The sequence below is a fragment of the Vulpes lagopus genome, chromosome 3 (genome assembly GCF_018345385.1).
Source record: "Vulpes lagopus strain Blue_001 chromosome 3, ASM1834538v1, whole genome shotgun sequence".
NCBI classification, from domain to species: domain Eukaryota; kingdom Metazoa; phylum Chordata; class Mammalia; order Carnivora; family Canidae; genus Vulpes; species Vulpes lagopus.
Genome location: NC_054826.1, coordinates 164330502 through 164339819, shown reverse-complemented (window position 1 = coordinate 164339819; position 9318 = coordinate 164330502). Strand labels below are relative to the sequence as shown.

General features: G+C 43.2%; 1 long non-coding RNA gene across 1 annotated transcript; it reads left to right on the top strand.

Moving 5' to 3' along the window:
• Positions 1 to 3235: 3235 nt before the first annotated feature.
• LOC121487925 lies at positions 3236 to 5888 on the top strand. Its single transcript, XR_005986943.1, has 3 exons — positions 3236 to 3277; positions 3389 to 3553; positions 4770 to 5888. It is a non-coding gene; the product is annotated as an uncharacterized LOC121487925 (long non-coding RNA).
• Positions 5889 to 9318: the final 3430 nt, after the last annotated feature.

Genomic DNA, 9318 nt, shown 5'->3' with positions numbered 1-9318 from the left:
TCCCCATCTAGGAACATGGAACTTTCTTTCAATGATTTCTTCTTGTTCTTTTTTCAAAATTACATCTACTCCTACACAGTTTATATTTTATAGGTGTTGCTCATATTGTGAGTAGCATATCTTTTTACACTTCCTCTGTAGGTACTTATGTGGGTGTTAAGGTATTGATTTTCGTGTATGTTCTTCTATTTGGCCAGCTTGCTCCATTACCTTATTAATTCCAGCGGATCGTTCCTGTTTTTCACCAGTCTTAGGTGTTTTTAGGAATACTATCAAACCATCAGATTTTTCTTTTGATGTTTATGCTAGTTATTTAATTTTCTTTTCTTTCTTTTTTTTTTTTTTTTTGTTTGCTTCCTCATCTTGATTTCATGAAAACTTCCAAAGCAAATTTTAATAAAATGATTTTAAGGCTTTTAACCATTTAGGATAATAAATTTTAATAAGATGATTTTAAGGTTTAATCATTTAAGATAATAACCAAATATAGTTTTGGAAATAATTTTTATTACATGTAAGTAGTTTCCTTGTGTTGCAATTTTACTTAAAGGTTTATTAAAAATAATGACTATATTTTTTCAAATGCATTTTTATCACATGTTGTTATAATCATATGAATTTTTCCCTAATTTGCTGTTTTAGTGGATTAGGTTGCTAGATTTCCTAATCTTAAACCTAACCTTATTGGTCATTTATAACTTTCTTTAGATACATTGCTGGAGCCTATTTTCCATTAAATAATATTGTTTTGTAGCTTTACTTCTCCCTCCTCCATATTTTTCCCTCTCTCTCTTCTTTTCCTCCTTCTTTTTATATTATCATTGTCATGTTTTCCTATTAAGATTATGTTAGCATCATAAAATTAACCTAAGAAACTTCCTCCCTCTGCTATGACTACAGTAGTTTAAGTCCTTGCTACTCCAAGCGTGGACTATGGACCAGCAGGATTAGCAACAGCTTGTTGGAAATTTATCATCGTGGGCATAACATTATAGCTACTTTATTAGTAACTGCATTTAACACTAACTAGATCCTTCAAGTTTCCTATGAACATGAACACTGAAATTCTCTGAGCTGTTGGGGCACCTGGATGGCTCATTCGGTTGAAAGTCTGGCTCTTGTTTGTGACTCAGGCCATGATCTCAGAGTCCTGGGATCAAGCCCCATGTCGAGCCCAGCCACTCCTCGCTGAGCAGACAATCTGCTTAAGATTAGCTTTCTCCCTCTACCCCTCCCACCTCCCCCCCAACCCACACGCACTCTGCCTTTCACAAATAATAAAGAAAAAAAAACTTTTTTAAATGAAATTCTCTGAGCTGCATGTAATCACTTTTCAATGGTTGAAATTTCCTCGCTTTTCTCATCTCTGTTCTTTGGTCTATTCAAATTTTCCCTCTTTCTTTCTTTTTTTTTTTTAATTTTTATTTATTTATGATAGTCACACAGAGAGAGAGAGAGAGGCAGAGACACAGGCAGAGGGAGAAGCAGGCTCCATGCACCGGGAGCCTGATGTGGGATTCGGGCCCGGGTCTCCAGGATCGCGCCCTGGGCCAAAGGCAGGCGCCAAACCACTGCGCCACCCAGGGATCCCTCCCTCTTTCTTAAGTCAACATTGGTAATGCTTATTTTGCTAAGATATCATCCACTTCTGAGTTGTCATATCTGTTGCCATAATTACTATTAGTATTCTCATATAATTTTTATAAAGGTTTTATTTATTTATTCGTGAGAGACAAACACAGAGAGAGGCAGAGACACAGGCAGAGGGAGAAGCAGGCTTCGTGCAGGGAGCCTGATGTGGGACTCGATCCCAGGACCCTGGGGTCACGTCCTGAGCCAAAGACAGATGCTCAACCACAGAGCCACCCAGGTGCCCCGGTTAAAGGAATTTTAATGAATAACCATGGAGTTATGAATGGGGGAATATGACTTTCAGGTGTACTTATAATAAAAACTACTGTATGAGGAACCCAACAATGCTCCAGTATATTTGAATAAAATTACCCAATGGTCTTTTTGGTTCAATTTTCATATTCATTTCTTTCTATGGTCATATTTGTACTTCAGAAAAATCACTCCAACAGACAACAAAAGATCTATGAATATATTTAAAGATTTCCTATCATCTGCTGTTTATCATTCATTTGGGAAGAAAATTCCTTCATAAAAAAGTTAGTTTCATTTAAAACACGTAAGCAACACGGTTAGTAGTGTGGCAATAATGGTGTGCTTCCACTATTTACTTTTTAGACTTTTTGGGGACAAAGAGTGAGTACTGCTGTTCCCTCGATTGTCTAGTATTTGCTTAGTTATTTAACAAATATTTATTAAGCATTTTCTGTAAGCCAGAAACAGAGGTAGGTGCTTAGGATACTAAGATGACATTGCCCCCTTCCTTCCAGGAACATATAATTTAGCTAAAGACATTTAAACAAAGAATTTCAATTAAAAGCAATAAGAACTGTTATGGAACCCATATCTGTGGGAAGGAAACTAATTCTGGGGATAGGAACTTCAGATAAATTTGCCAGAAGAAGAGAAGCTTGACCTGAGATATATATGAATTAGCTCCTCTGGTGAGGAAGGGGGAAGAAAGTCCCAGGATAACCCTGTGTATAAAGACCCATAATCATGAAAGGACATTGGTATGTTCAAGGAACTAGATGTAGCTCGGTACGACTGGAGAGGGGTGGGGATGTGCTGGTTTGCAAGCCTCTTAGAGCTTCCCTGGTGTAATCTGAAACTGGCCCCTGTTCTCTGAGGACAGGGAAAGACCAAAAGAAAGAGGCAGACCACTCACTCTAGGTTGGTAGTAGCAGTTTTAATAAGCAAAGGGAACTTGCAAGATAACCGAGGGTTTGGGATGCCAGGTAAAGGAATTTAAGCTTTTTGTAGGCAGGGCATGCCATGATCAGTTTTGCACCTTTGTTTTCAACATTCCTTCTGGTAGAACGGAGGCGTTATGGATAGTCCAGGGGACAGGTAATAAGGGACCTGAGATAAGACAAAACATTAGGATTGCTCATGACTGGCATCGAATAGTAATTTGTTGAATGACTAAATTAATGAAGAATGAATATAGCTAGATGCTGGTAGTTCACCACACATGTATACACAGCTCTAGGGACAAAGTCCTTTCTTGAGAGGAGGCACTTGAGTGCTGACATGATCAAAACTACACTTTAGAAAAACAATGTTGCCCGTAACGTGCAAGGTCAGCTGGAAAGGGAATAGACGGAGGTACACTCCTGCTCAAGGAGGCAGCAATGGGCATGAGGTGAGCATGTATTTAAAAGATACATTGATCATGAAAAGATTAAGAGAATTAGGGTTGTTGCTAGCGAAGGATGAAGGGGGTCAGGAAATTTTTTTTTTTTTTTTTTAACAGGAGGAGCTTGACCATGGTTGTATATCCTGAGCTGGATGGGAGGACTTAATAAAAATGTAGAAGAAGGTCAAGGATGGGATCTAGACTTTTAGAGTCTTCTTTCACTGACCCCATGACAAATCACATAAACTCTTTGAACTTCAGTTTCTCACTTATAAAATTGAGGTAACTCCTACTCTCTGGAATTATCCTAAGGATTAGAAAATACAGTTGACATTGGATGACGTCAGTCAGGCTTGAACTGCACAGGTTCACTTACGCGCGGCTTTGGTAAACTACGGTAACGTAGATGCGTTTTCTCTTTACGATTTTCTTGATAAGTTTCTTCTCTCTAGCCGCCTTGATCGTGGGAATAGAATATACAATACATATTGTATAACCTACGAAATGTGTGTTTATCCACTATTTATGTTATCAGTGAGGCTTTGGGTCAAGAGTAGGCTTTTGGTAGTTCAGTTTTGGGGGAGTCAAAAGCTATATGCGGATTTTTGACAGCACGTTTTTGACAGTGTGGGGTGGGGGTATCAGCCCCCCAAACCCCTGCATTGTTCAAAGGTCAACTGTAACTATGTAGAACCCTAAGAAGAAGGTTCTAACGCAACAAAGGAAGTTGTTATAACTATTATTATTGTAAGAGTGTGGGGACTTTCAGATAAGACAAAAGACAATAAAGGAGTGGTAAAAGTTGGGGAGCAGAAGAGAAAATTGAGTTCACACTTACTTTTCTGTGAAGTTACTAAGAAGAGGAGGTGGAAGAGAGTCCTGGAGTTGGGGTTTGAAAAAGAGTGGGGAGAGCTTTCATAGCTATAATGGCCATTCAAAAAAGAAATTGACCCAGTTGGGGACAACTGGGAATTTATGATTGGTTTAAAGGATGAGAAGAGAGAATCTTAAAGTACTGACATTCCTGTTACATTAAAAAAAAAAAATTAGTGGAAAAGTTGAAATTTCTCTGCTAATTTCTTGACCTATCTTCTCTTATTATTTTATACCTTTTCTTAAATATTTTAAGCCTGTGCAGAAAAGCTCATTTTAAATTGTTAACAGAACACTGTTACAGCCGAAATGGGAAAAGGGCCGTAGGAAGAGAACATATTAAGAGGTATATGGAGAAACGAGTTTTCCTTTTTGAAATATTTCATACTTGGTTTCTTACCGTGAGGCCTCTCTGACCATTTATAATCATGCTAAGAACGGGCATTAGGAATCTAAAGATGACTGAATATGTGGTGTTTTCCAAACAGTTTTGGCCAAAGAGCCTTTTGTTGTTGTTGTTGTTGTTGTTGTTTTTGTTTTTAACAGATATTCAGATATTCCTAGGGGCATAGTTTGGGGAGGTTTGGTCTAGTATGTCTTATATATCTGGCTTTCCTCTTCCTAGACACCACAATCTTCAGGATAAGAAGTCATTTTCTCCTCAAGTTCTCCATATGTCTCCATCACCAATCCGTTCTTGTTGGAAAGACTAAACTCAGAATGGTCCTTCAGTTCCTCCAGCCCTGGTTCTCAACTGGCCTTGGTGGAAATGGGGTGGGGGGTATGCAGCTGGCCGCCAGGAAGGACGCCTGCTCTGCAGTAGGCCAGGCAATCCTGCAACATGGGGAGCTACTTCCTTTGAAATGTCTCCTCTGTGATATAAAATTGTCAGCAACAATGTCAAGAGCTTTCCAATTGCTATATTGCCAGTTGAAAAAGGTTTCGGCATGTCTGGGTGGCTCGAGTCACCTTATCATATGTTTTATCATATGTTTTATCTCTGTGGTGGTTTGTGAGCTGTGGAAAAAGACCTCACCCCTTTCTCCATTGGACGAGAGGCCTGAGTGTACCATCCCTCCGCAAAGATACCAAAATGTCAAACACGTAAAAAAGTAGCTTTCTGACCTCAGGGCTATTCCTTCAGGCCACCTGCCCAGTACCCTATCTCTGGCCTGCCATGGGCTTCTAAGGACTTTTTTTTTTTTTTTTTTTTTTTTGAGAACTGTCGAGTATTACTATTTTTCTCATTTTACGTAGGAGGAAACGGAGACGAAGGTTAAGTACACTGACTGCTCAAGGTCACAGAGAGCAGGTGCGAGGGCCGAGCTTCAAACCCAAGCACTCTGACGCCAAAACTCTTTACTGTTTACTGATGGCCAAAAGTGCCTGAGTCAGTCGTTCCTTACATTTTCCAGTCATATTTTGCTCCTTTTATATCGCTGCAGAATGCATTCTAATGATTTCTGTTTTACTTTCTCATCCCAAATGCCTGAAAGTCTGTTCTATTCTCAGCCCAGATACTCACTGAATGTGTTCGCATGAGCACGTCACTTCTATTTTCTGCATCTCATCACTAAAACAAAGCAACTGTGCTAGAAACTCGCTCTCCAATGTCTCTTTTGATATTAAATTTAGTAATTGCATCACAGTGTTAAGACTTTTGTTCTCAAGATATGTCACTTCCAATTATGTCGTATCAAAACCAGATTGCTTCTTTTTGTTGTTATTTTTAAAACTTGTTTCCACTGGCAAGTGAAGGTGTGTGTCATAAGTGATATCTGAAGGGCTTTGGCCCCCTGCAGTGATCCACAAACCCACAAATTAAGCTCTTTAGGACTTCTCTCTGGGCCCCCAATTCCCTTCTTATAATTTCATTTGCAAAAGCCTAAGGGAGAGCAAGACTTTTTTTCCTTTGAGATAAAACAAAATGGATCTAATAATTTTCCATATGTATACTGACAATAATAATATGTGGACAGGCCCCCCCCCAACCCCCCAGGTCCTTATTGTGCTGTTTGCACTCTGCAGCCACAATATCATTATTCACAGCCAGCCTTTAATGAGAGTAGTTGAGGTCTTTGTGTACGTATGCAAGCAGTACAGTGACATTTTCATAGTTTTTAAAAACATATATTACAAGAGTAATAATGAACTTTGTGTTGTGTAAGAGGCTTAAGGAGTAATATAAAAAATGAGAAGTCTCCCATTTCCTCTAAAATATATGCCCCTGCTGAATCCCAGTTTCTAGAATTAATAGTTTTTTAGTAGGTATTATGATGCTATTTTGTTGTTTACAAGCTAGTTTACATGAAAAATTGGCACACATCCCAGGCATTTACTCTAAAGTGGCTATCCTTTTTATTTAAAAAGTTTTTTGCTGGGTGGCTTAGTCGGTTAAGCACCTGCCTTTGGCTCCCACCATGATCCCAGGGTCCTGGGATCAAGCCCCCTGTGGGGCTCCTGGCTCAGTGGGGAGCCTGCTTCTCCCACTGCCTCTACCCTGCTCCTCCTGCCTGTGTGTTCTCTCTGTCAAATCAATAAAAAAAAAATCTTAAAAAAAGTTTTTTGCTAAATAATTTGCTTAACGGCAATTTCTGAATTAGGACTTTTGGCAGTATTATTATTATTGAAAAGGTAAAATAGGCCCATGGTACGAAAATGGAACACAAAAGCAATAAACATAAAGAAAGTTACCTTCCGGCTAGAGATCCATGGCTCTCTACTACCAGAGTGGTTTCTATACACATTAAATCATATATCTGTCTAAAAACAATGCAACATGGTATATAGTCTTTTGAAAAAAAAAAAAAGGAAGCATAACATATACTTTGCTTTGCACCTTGCTCTATTGTGTCAGAAATTGGAGCTCAGGACATGCCAGTTGGCATCAGTCTCCTACTTCGCTGCCACTCGGTGGCTATCACAGAACTATACCATAGCTCACTGACCGCTCTCCTATGGATGGACAGTCAAGCTGTTTTTCAAAAGCATGGAAAATGGCAGAAATACGTATAAAGAACATCCTGGCTCATCTTCGCACACACGTAGGAATACACGTGAAGATGAAATTGCCGAGTCGTAAGAATCCTCAATACATAATACTAAGCTGCCATCTAATAAACTCTCCTCAATTTATAAGAGTAAAAAAGGGCATCATTTAGAGCATTTTATATTGGTGCTAGCTTTTAAAGAATTCTTTATTGCAGTACACTAAATAAAATATTCATATTTATACAGCCCAGGTTTTGCTCACCAATATTAGGAGGTAAACTAATAAGGACTGTTTTATTTTATTCTTAAGATTTTATTTATCTATTCATGAGAGACACACACACACAGAGGCAGAGACACAGGCAGAGGGAGAAGCAGGCTCCCTGCAGGGAGCCCGAGGGAGGACTCAATCCAGGACTCCAGGATCACGCCCTGGGCCTAAGGCAGATGCTCCACCGCTGAGCCACCCAGGTGCCCCTAATAAGGACGTTTTAGACGCTCCTGGGTCCCTAGACATTTTACATAAAAACATACCTCTGTACAGTTACATCTGCCTCGAGAGGACTTGCAGTTGACACGTTATATTTTAAACAAAAAATATTAATTAAACATATATCAGTATCTATCAGTGTTTCGGAGCCCATCCATTTCTTCCCCCAGGCATACAAGTTTTGCGAGGCCTCTAGAAGCTCACAGGCCCTTAGGCACTGCCCTTCCAGCAGCTTCCCGGCTAAGTGTCCCTGAAGCTAATTTGCAAGGCAAATTGCCACAGTCCTTAACATTTTAAGAACTGTTTATTCTGTATTCTCTGCTTTCTTAATTGGTTCAGCAGTTCCAGATCTTTAGCTAATACTTTGCAGGAACAGAAATATCCCTAACTTCCCTAGTCCTAGAAAATAGGCACAGCACTAAGTAGGTCACATCTGTATTGTTTAGGGAACAAGGAGATTTTTGTTGTTTGTTTTAAGGGAGCGACCCTTGAGGAGTAGGGCTCTGGGTGCAGGTGAGCGGTAAATCCTCACACCCACTGCTTCCCTTCTCCTGCAAAACTGTTGCTGTCAATTGTGCAACAAAGAAGGCATTTTGTGTAAAGACCCGAGGCTCCAATAAGGTGGGTTCCGTTTGTTTTGTTTTGAAGCCACAGTCTTTTCATCAGGGGGAGCTTCCCGGGGTACTTCAACGATGCTTGAAAAAAGCTCAAATTTGGATGCTCTTAAGCTGCCAGGGTTCCGAGGGGAGATCCCGACCGCAGCAGCTTTGCCGTTGCTTAAGGAACGTGACCTCCCTCCCGTTTCCCCCCTCGCAAGTCCTGGGGCAGCACAGGGTTCAGTGTCCCTGGAAAGGCAGGAGCCGCAGCTGCGGAGGGTGCAAGCTGCAGATCCGGCAGGTCGAGCCCCGGGTCGCTGGCGCGGGTCAGCACCGCCCTCGGGGCAAAGGAGGTGGGGGTGGGGGTGGGTGTGGGTGTGGGGTCAGGGACGCGGGCTGCACTCCCTCCAGGCTGCTAGTGCGGCCTGTTCGCAGGTTACCGGTGTCACCACCCAGCACCCAGCCTGCCTTCCTCCGAGTCCGGGCGAAGCTTCTGCCTGCGGGGGGCGGGGGGCGGGGGGGTGGGCCCTGGAGCCTACGAGGCGGCCTCCCCCAGGCCCCCCGGCCTCCAGGATCCCCCAGGCCCCTCAGCCCTCTCGACGCCCCCAGACACCCAGGACCTCCCGAACCCCCTTGGCCCCCCCAGTCCTCCAGGCCCCCCAAGCCCCTCAGTCCCTTAGCTCTCCCAGACCCCCAGCCTCCCCAGCCCCCCCAAGCTCCCTCAGTTCCCCCAAGCCCCTCAGCTCTCCCAGGCTCCCCCAGGCCCCTTCAGCTCCCCCAGGCCCCTCAGCCCCCCCAGGACCCTCAGCCCCCCCAGGACCCCAGGCTCCCAGCCCGACCCCCCAGGCTCCCAGGCTCCCCAGCACCGCGACCCCTCCAGGCTCCCCAGCCCCCCAGGCTCCCCAGCCCCCCAGGCCCCCCAGCACCCCGACCCCCCAGGCTCCCCAAGCCCCCCAGGCCCCCCAGCACCCCGACCCCCCAGGCTCCCCAGCCCCCCAGGCCCCCCAGCACCGCGACCCCTCCAGGCTCCCCAGCCCCCCAGGCCCCCCAGCACCCCGACCCCCCAGGCTCCCCAGCCCCCCAGGCTCCCCAGCCCC